Here is a 10,674-nt window from a genome sequence, read left to right on the forward strand (position 1 = left end):
GTATACAAAAATTGAAGGAAATATATGTATACTACCTTTTTAAATTATCGTATTTTTCAAAATATTTTGAGTTATTCATATATACGACAGTTTTAGTAGAATATTCATTATTAATTTTTGGCGAAATGATAATTATTTTATGTATTAATAATTTATGTGAAATATATATTTTACAATTGAGTGGTACCATGGATATCAAAGAAAACAATCTTAAATACTTTTTTTTACTTATAAACCGTTTCAGAGAATACTTTGTACTTTACATCAAATTTTTTAGAAGTATATTAATATTTCAAATATAAAGTTTACATTTAAATTATACGACATACAATACCAAATGATCCTAGTTTTATAATATTAAAAAATGTAAAATATTAAATTTTTTCTTACAATAACAGATTCTCTTTTTAATTTTGTATTTTTTGAAAACCTATATGTACATCAAATTATGAATAGCGTAGCAGATACACAATGTAGAGACAGAAAATAATAGAGGTATATTCGAAAGTACATATATATTATAAAATATTCATAGACTTAACTAGAAATACCGCAAACCATATAATTCGTGAAATATACGATGAATTATACGGTTTCATAACAGATCTGATTTTGAGGAAGAGTGACAAGAGCAGAAAACATTCAAAATACGATTCCAAATGAATCTAGACCAACTGTATAATTCGTAAAGGAATAGCGTATTGAATGCGCAGAGCGCGCGCTCATTCAAAGTTCTCATACGACCTTTAGCGGTGAATGTATCAGTCGTAGGTGTATCGTGGCCTGTTGTTGGAGCTCTGTCGGCGTTCTTGGCACAGTTTGTGTTCATCTTTTATTACGAGCAGAGCTCACACAATTTTCCAGTTTTGAATTTTTTCAGATATTTGAACCATATTAAAATTTACGTCGTATAAGTTTCCAATTTAGTACATGGCACACGGAAATTTTTTTGCTTAAATAACATGCTTCTAAGGTTCATTTTATTATCGGGACTATTTTTTTAACGGTCGAAATACAATGACGGATTCAAGGTTTGTTACAAACTTGTCAAAAGCTTTGTACTTTTTTTTACGTTGTTAACTTAATTATTAATTAATTTCATACTTTGTTTTTATTTAACTAAATCAAATTAAAAATGAATTAGCACTAACTTCTTCCTAATGTTATATTTAAAATTTATTTCTGTAAAGAAGTTGTAAATAATTTATAATAGTTAAATATAATTTATGTAACTTAACTATTATTTCTATCTACTCACGATCATATGTACAAATGTACTAATTTTTTAATTTTCATTTGTTTTCCTTAGCCAATAGAGGTATTTCTCTGTATTTTAAAAATATGGTGATAAAAAAACAATTATTTGTCGATGAGTTGTATATATTCGCTATATATCTGTATATAAGTCGATATTTTTTATATATATTCGCTTTTTATCAATAAAACTAATATAAAAAATGCAATGATACTAAAAATTTTATTATAATTACAACAAATAAAATGTAAATTTAAACATATTTTCTATACACATTTTATATAAAACAGATATATATTGGATATGAGAACTTCAAATAAGAAACGTATACACAATTATATTCAATAATATTAATTTTACTTGATTTAAATTAATGAATTTTTTAGTAAAATTAATTCTCCATTTTTCTCGATATTAAATATCATTAATTTTTTCAATTAATTCCATTCAAATTTTAAATTGTACATTAAGAACATATCTAAATATATATAATGTAAATAAATATCTAAACTATTTCACTATTATCTAAATTATTTCATTAAATACTTTTTATTATGTATTCAATGCTTACCTATATCTTTTTATTATGGATTATTTAAATTTTATTTTATGTTATTGATTTGTTCATATCTTAAAGTGGATTGTTTAGAATTTTATATGGAATTTTATGCATTAAAATTACATTTAATTATTGACAAATTAAATATTTTATTATAACTATCTTATAATAATTAGATAATCTAAGTTAAAAATTATTGATTTCAAAATTAAAAAATTTACATTTGTAGCATATATTTATTATTTTATTTTATTTTATAATAATGAAGTTTTACAAAATTTTAATAAACAATTACATATAAAATAATAGGATATGAAGATATGTTTAGTTATAATCTATAAACTATATTATTTACTCAAAAAATTAATAATTTATTTTTAATTTATTATTTACTAATTTATTAATAATTTATTAGTTTTAATGAATCCCACTTTATTAAAAATTTTCTTTATTTTATCTTATATTTAAATTTTTACGCAGTAAATAACTAAATTTAAAACCACATTATTTTAGAGGGATCTCTTTATTTAGTCTATCTTTTAAAAGATTGATAATATGCAACAAAAATTTTAATTATAATATTTATTGTTTATAACGTACAGTATTGTTTGATTTATAAGGAATTAATACAATTTAATGATATCAATTTATACTGTTTTAAAATAATTTTTAAAAAGTCATTATAATTATGTAACCTTAAATTTATAATACATAATTTCAAGATAAAAAATTTTCATGTTAATTATTTAAAAGAAATAAAATTAAATATTTACTTTCTTAACAAAATTTGTTATTCCTCCAAAATATTTAAATTTACTGTATTATATATTATGTATACTATATTATTTACGTGCACATATAGTAAAAGATTGTGAATATTAATAATTTATTTAACAAATTGATATATTTAAGTAATGATACAATACTGTTATTTTGAATCTTTATAACTATCGGAATAAGATTTATAAATAATTTGTAAATTATATATTCTATCACATACCTAAAAAAATTAATGACATTCAATGTTTTAAAATAAATTACACGTATTTAAACCTACAATCTAAAATTAGTGTCATATAGTAATAAAGCTCTGGATTAAAGATAAATAATAGTTATTCGAGATTTTTCGTGCTAGTAAATATTTTTAATAAAAAAATTTTTAATCTAAAATTAACAAATTAATTAGGAAAAGAACAAAAAACTACAATAAAAATATAATATTGTAATACTATATAATGTACGTTTTGTGACTATGGTATACGAATAATTAAAACCGTAGTGCATTTTTTTAACCTAATTTGCATTTAATTTGAACCAGAAAATTGTGAGTATATGAAAATTATCTTATGAAAGCTTATAAAATCTGAACTTATGTGTGAAATATGAAAAAAAATATTGTAAACGCATATATAGTCCTTTTGTATCAATTAATTTTCATATTTTATTTAATCTGGAAATGATCCATAAATACACATTTATTGTTCACATCAAGATTCTTCTTCATACTTGATATATTTAAATAATTTCCACTGTAAAGTAATTTTATATATTTCATGATATTGAATACTAATAAAACTTGTGCGTATTAATTAATTTATGTAATGATACTTACTTTTGTATATAAGTTTTTAATTATATAATAAAATATTTATATACCAATAACAATTATCAGTAATTTTATTTAATCTCATAATTTAACTAATATCTTTCCCAGGCTATAATTTTATAAAAAGAATTATAACAATCGCTTTAATTAATACATTCATTTACTTTTCACTAAAAATACCTCTTATTCAATGTGCTGCTGTTATAGTTTACATTCTATAGTATATAATACACTATTCAAATATTATTTCATTACAGATTATAGTATTGTATGTATTTATATTATATAAATTCTATTTATTTGTAAATACTGTAAAACCTAAATCTATTTCTATATATTCTGTAGTATTAAAATTCAGTATGTAATGTTTGCTCCAATAATGAATATAAACTTTGATTTCAAACTTTATACGTAAATTTATATATAATTTGAATGTGAAATATTACAGATTTTACATATAAACATCAGGGGTTTCTTTATATTACATACAATTCTGCGTATTATTTTTTTTTATAGTACTATTTAAGTTTTCAAAATCATTTTTTTTATAAGATGTATCTACAGTGATGAAAAATTATAAATATTTTTACATTAAAAAATAGCTACGGCGAAATAATATATAATATAAATGTATGTGTAAATAAATATTAATAATAAGAATATATTTTAATATATATGTATGTGTGCATACGTGCGCGCGCGTGTGTGTATGTTCACGTATATGAAAGACCACATGCAAATTTCAAAACTATTGTAAATTCTGATGACGTTATTTGACTAATATCTTCTGAACATATCTACTTTCTCAAACGAGTACGCCAACGCTACACACAAAATGATCAATCTATATAAATAACACAGAATGACTAAAATTAGCTCCTGTTTCAAACAACTGTGTGTATCTAGATCTATCAGTTTAAATCTCAATATTATTGAAGTGAATTCAATATTGTCAGTTTAACTAACTTTTTAAATAAAAATATATGTAATCTGTTTTTATTAAAATGCTTAATTTATTCCATTTTTCCCATTTAATCATTTAAATTTAACGATTTATATTATTTAAAAATAAAATTAAACAGTGTTTCCAATTAAACAGTGCGGTGTTCAAAGCAGAAATGCATTACAAATTATATTATGCAATCTGTCAAATATAATTAATGAAACTAGAAAGAAAATAATATATTTAATTAAAAAATTATAACAACATTGAATAAAATATGTACTTATTTGCAGAAAATGTACACATATATTACCGAATTTTGATAAATTTTTATAAAAATATCAGTGTTTAAAAGAGTAAAATTACATTAATATGTTCTATTACAACTTAAATACAAAGATAGTATTTTTTTATAAGTATCATTATTATAAATAATTTTCTAATAATATTTACACATAGTGTTTTAACACAGTAAATAGTTATAATTGATTTTAATTCAAGCCTAAATATTAAATTAAACTAAAATCGAAAAGATTAAAAAATGATTGGTAAAGATTGTGAGCAACCGATATCTATAAAAAATTATTTAAATAATATAATTACAATTTTAATTTGAATTTTTTTCAATAAAAAAATGGCAAAAGTCATATTTACTGATCACCTAATCAACCAAATGTAATATTTTGATACCTAATTTAATTAATTCATTTATTAATTAATTAGGTCAAGTTTAATAATCCAATTATAATTAGCACCGAAACAATTTAAGAATATGTACGTTAATGAACGAAATATATTTATATAAATATTACAGAAAAAATTTACTTGATAAAACCTCTAATACTATATTTGAAATTTTGTCCTATTAATTAATTAACATATAAAGTAATATTGAATACATTTATTTATCCTTATTTATAAATAATGATTTATTTCAAATGAATTATTACATGCTTCAGATGGTCAACGGTAAAATATATAACAATAATTTATCATTATAATTATTTATTTATTTGTATTGTTTAATATCGATATTATTTTGATTAAAATATATCTTAAAATAAAATTAAAAAATTGATAAACCCTATAAGTATAAAGACGAGCAAAAATTAAAAAACTATATTTTAAAAAATGTAATCGAACACCACTATTCGTAGAAAAATGTAATGCGCAAAGTAATAATTCATATTCAAAATCCATATACCACTCTTGAAATTATGAATACTTTATTTAATTTTATAGATAATCATAATTTGTTCATGCTTTATCCATATTTATTATGATTTATCGGAATAAATTTATCCTTTTTATTTATTCTATCAAAAATGATTTATCCATCTTGAAAGTATCTTAATTATTATCTTTTAATCAAATTTTTATTAAAGCTACTATATGCGTTATATTGTTAGTGACAGTAGATATTAAAATAACAATTCACTTATTGAGACACAATGAAGTTATAATTGATCAGGCAGGTCAGAAGGCTCTGCACTCAGAGCTCTGTTGATATTGTTCTAATTTTAATTTTTGAGAATATGGATATTTTTATTCTGAATTAAAGGGTGTACTTAAACGATGCCACAATAAAAGAGTAACATACATCTGTGTATATAATGAGGGTCGTTAGTATCCCCTTATTTATTACTTATACTTAAAAATCTACTAATATTTACTGTTTTCCCTTTATTTAGCTGTTTTTTAGCACATATTTTATCATTTGTTATAGTTATATTTTATAGTTTTTTCGTTTCAAATATTCTTTGTAAACCGTAAAATTTATTATATTTTAACTTGTATTATGAAAGCTTATTTAGCTTTTTTTCGAACGATACGTTCAAACAAAGAAATCTAGTTACTAGTTTTTTCATTTATTTATATGTTTGAATTAGTTAGATTGTACAGTTAATGTCTAATCTTCTTATGCTTCCTTTTATTGTAAAACAAAATTAAACTAATTGAATTATATTTTGACTTACAAATATTCAAAAAATGAAGAAGATCATGAGTTTCGTGAATTTTACTTTTAATTGAAATAAATTATAAATGTTTGTTCAGGATTGAACCACAAAAAAAAGAATTTATTGTTTGTTAAAATATGATTCTGATACATTGTATTTAGATTAAGGCCCAATATTCGAATTATACGTTACAAAAATTCACTGGAAATTTAGCCGCGCACTTTGTCTGCAAAGCAACAAAGGAAGCTTCTCGAAGTTGTCAAAGCTTGCTTCCAGAGAATTCACTAAAGCCTCCAAGAATACATAACACTAAATGTACGCAATCGTATTTAAGAAGCAACGAACGGAGAAGAAAACAGTCTTGTTGAATTACTCAAGTGAAACTAGTGTCAGTAACATCTGTGAAAGTCGAACTCGTCTGAAGGAATCCCTGCAAGGTATATTATTACATATATTGATTATTCGATTATTATTATTGCTGATCAGCTATCGATAGTACTCACACTTGTTGTGAACCCTCGTCTACTTCTCGTAACCGATCCCGGTGTACGTCTAACTTATCATATTTATTAATAGATCCCGGCCTAATTCTCGTTAGCAGGGCGAGACCATACCAATCATGCTACCCAGGACCTCATTCACGGCCCACGTCTACCGTATCAGAGAAGCCCTCCGACTTGATTCTTATCAGACCGCTAAAGAGGGCGCCGATCCTGATAGTAGACCTCTGCTTAAGTCTAATTAGTACTGCGAGACATTACCGGTCACGCCACAACAAAGTGGTTCTTATCAAACCACAAAAGAGGGCGACAACTATTCGTAATAATCCCCACCACCGCCACGAATCGAATATCACTCAGTCAATTCTAACGTCGAGTCAAACGCCTAATCAGTCGCGAGCCGAATCTCGCTTAGTACGATTCGAGCGTTGCCTTAAGCGTTTAAGCTCCGCGAGCCGACTAATACCCAGCATAATTCAAGCCTGACTCACACGACACATGACTGTCGAATAAGAAATACTCCGTTGATTCATAAGGTAGAACCCGTAATTAGTATTCCCGAAATACCTTACGAGGCTTGCACTACCAGACGATGTTTCGACTTAATATCAAAATCAATTAAACCAATCACTAAAACCAATTGTGTTTACTCTGAGTTGATGCATTAACCTCTCCCCCCCCCCCTCAGCATTAAACCGATGGTACGGTCTAATCCACCCACCGTGATCTACGACCATACTGGTGGCTGGAACTCCAAACAATGTTTATATTTGATAAATATCAACACTTAAAATAGTAATCTATTAATTTGTTTCTGTTAATCTCTAACTATCTAAATATCATTACACATAAACACTAAATTACACATAAAAATTAATATGATCTTTTTAAAAATGCTATAAATATAATTATTTATTAAATAAAAAAATTAACATTATTATAAATGTAACAAATTTTTAAATTCAAAAATTAAAGTAATAATTGAAGAAACGCCAATATCTAATATCCGAAATTCTATTTATGAAAATATCTGCCAAAGCAGATTATCATGCATCATTTATTGATTATTATATAACTGTTCGAAAATATAGTGATGTAATTCTTGGCTCGAACTGCCAATGCTTCAATAGCTTATTTTGCCGCCCGCCCTCGCAGACGCTCGGGAAGGAGTTAGGTGGAGGGGGTGTGCAAGAGTCGTGAGAATTGGTTAATTATATATTTATTAAACAATTTAATACACTATTTACATATGGGTATTGAAGAATCTTCTTCAGTCTAATGTGAAGATTCGCTTTTTGAACGGCGTTTTGTATAGGAGATATCACTACACAAGATGTTCTTGAACTCTTTTAAATGTGATGTTGTGCCGATGATTGCCATCGGCGAGCAAGAAAGTTGAATCGAAAGGTTTGAAAAGACAAATAATTACTGCACATTCCTTGTCAGAGATTGTGAGATAAGATTTCTTGAACGGCTGCTTGTATAGGAGGTGTCACTACACAAGATGCTCTTGAGATCGTTAAATTATGGTGTTGTGCTGATCATTGCCATCGGCGAGCAAGAATGATAAGGTTATGCGGACAGTGTACTCACAGTAATGCAGTATCTTGATCTGATCTTGGATTGAGTAATTTACCACAAAGCACAATCGTGCGTAGTCGTCCGCCCCTCTTGTAAGTGAAGTGATAACATCAAGTTGACCACAAAAAAGACGCGGCAAACACTAACATGCGTGGTCGGTTTTACCGTTGACGGTTTAATAGTAAGGTTGATGTATCTTCTTCTGGTCAGTGGATCTCCGCAAGTATTTGGTTACTAGCTTACCAATTCGTACGAGTGCATAAAGTTTCTTCCCGACCTGGTGCTTCTCTATAGGATAGCCCCTTTCGAACTGACTTTTCTTTGAGATAGCCCTTGACTGCCCAAGCGGACATCGACTTTTCGCTGCCTTGTTCCCATCTTTAAGGCCTCTTGCCATGAGTCCCCACTCAAGGAGCTTCTGGTCTTAGTTTTCCAATCAGGGCGCGCCGCTTTTCGGCGGTATGATGAATGTACACGCCCTTTTCCCACTTTAGAAGAAATTAGGCTTAGACAATGAGAATATCGAAGGAGTATCTCTGGCGGCAATGCGTGAAGTGGAAGATTTGCCCCTCTCCGGGACTTATTGTGGTGGGGGTGATTTTTGGTCAAGCATCTTCGCTTGGCTTATGCACGCAGCAACATTTGTCGTACTTGACAACAATGCATGCTTGCTGATGGCATTGAAGGCACACGTGCCGATTTTCGGGTTGTAACGGATTCAAAGAAATATTTTTCACTCAATTGTTTGAAATAATTTAAGCCTCAAAATGTAGTCTAGTAAACAAGCTAGCCGAGTTTGATGGTAAGTCGCAAGGGTCGTTCATTGCATTCAAAACAATTACTACGTCTTTAATACGAAACGCAATAAATAGCTGTTTACTAGTTCACAGATGTACAAACTTTTTCGAGTCTCATGCAACCGTGGTGAGACTTTCTTAGATTTTTATGTCCGTTTGATAATTCCCTTTTCATAATAGTTGTTCAAAATTTCCTAATGAAAATAATTCGAGAGATTTTCTTTTCATTCTCGAACAATAACGAAATTTCTAGTTATAATATATATTATCATAAGTTATATTATATATAGTAATATGTTATATATTATAATATAACATATTATAACATATTATATATTATAACATATAACATATTATATATTGTAATATATAATATAATATATTATACATTTTAATATTATATTATATATTCTGTTATAATAGTGCATAAAAATAGAATTAAATAAATAAACTACTACATAAAAGTACTGCAAATGTCTAATAATTGCAAAATATAATTTTTTATTATAAAGAAATATATATTGATTGTTTTAAAGACTATTTATTTAATGTATCAATTTATACATTTAACTTAATCTATATTCCGTGAATAAATGAACTACTATAATTTAATATAATCACTTTTTTATTAATGCATTATCATCAGCTATAGAATTAATTAAATTAATTAACAAAATTATTCAATTTGAATCATATTTATTACAATAATAAAGTTTTTAATTAGTTAATAATAAATCTTCTTTTAAAATCCTCTTCTTCTTCTACGATCATGATATACTAAATATTTACTATATATACAATGTTTTCACTATTTTATGAGAACCCGACAAAAAAGACGACAAAGTAGGTAAAAAAATATCGATAAAAATTTTATTTAATGATTTGCCCAAATTATTAGTATGTAGTACGTATAATTCATTTGTATTGATAATATTTTTATTTTATGGAAACCTTATAATTTAATGCTACTTTTCAAAAATATTATTAGTGTTTTTGCAGCATTTTAGTATCTTTCTATTGTTACAGGTGTCGATTAAATTCATGTTGCAGTTGTTTCTCATTGAGGATCGGTACAATATTCAGTGGAATATGTTGCATAGTAAGTAATTTAAAAATTTAAGCATCTACCGGTATTATTAATGCTGCTATTATTATTCTTGTTATTATTAGTGTTGTTATTATGGTTATTATTTATGTTAGTATTGTGATTATTATTTTTGTTATTATTGTTATTGTTATTGTTCTTATTATTGTTATTATTATTCTTGTTATAATTACAGTCATTCTTATATATTGACTTTATTGTATCTAATGAAGTTGCATTTATATTTTTAAATATATATATATATCATCTATCAAATAAAGATTTAATATATTCTTTATTAAATTAAATATTGACAATTGTATAGCTTTAAGCTATGTACATGCTTGAAATTCTCGAATCGTCGAAAGCTTCAAAATGGTTTATTAACAAT

General features: G+C 25.7%; 1 long non-coding RNA gene across 1 annotated transcript; it reads left to right on the forward strand.

Moving 5' to 3' along the window:
* Positions 1-760: 760 nt before the first annotated feature.
* Positions 761-10,301, forward strand: LOC105366734 (uncharacterized). Its single transcript, XR_913021.1, has 3 exons — positions 761-1,031; positions 6,483-6,758; positions 10,226-10,301. It is a non-coding gene; the product is annotated as an uncharacterized LOC105366734 (long non-coding RNA).
* Positions 10,302-10,674: the final 373 nt, after the last annotated feature.

This window comes from Ceratosolen solmsi, unplaced genomic scaffold (genome assembly GCF_000503995.2).
Source record: "Ceratosolen solmsi marchali unplaced genomic scaffold, CerSol_1.0 scaffold5, whole genome shotgun sequence".
In the NCBI taxonomy this organism is placed as follows: Eukaryota; Metazoa; Arthropoda; class Insecta; order Hymenoptera; family Agaonidae; genus Ceratosolen; species Ceratosolen solmsi.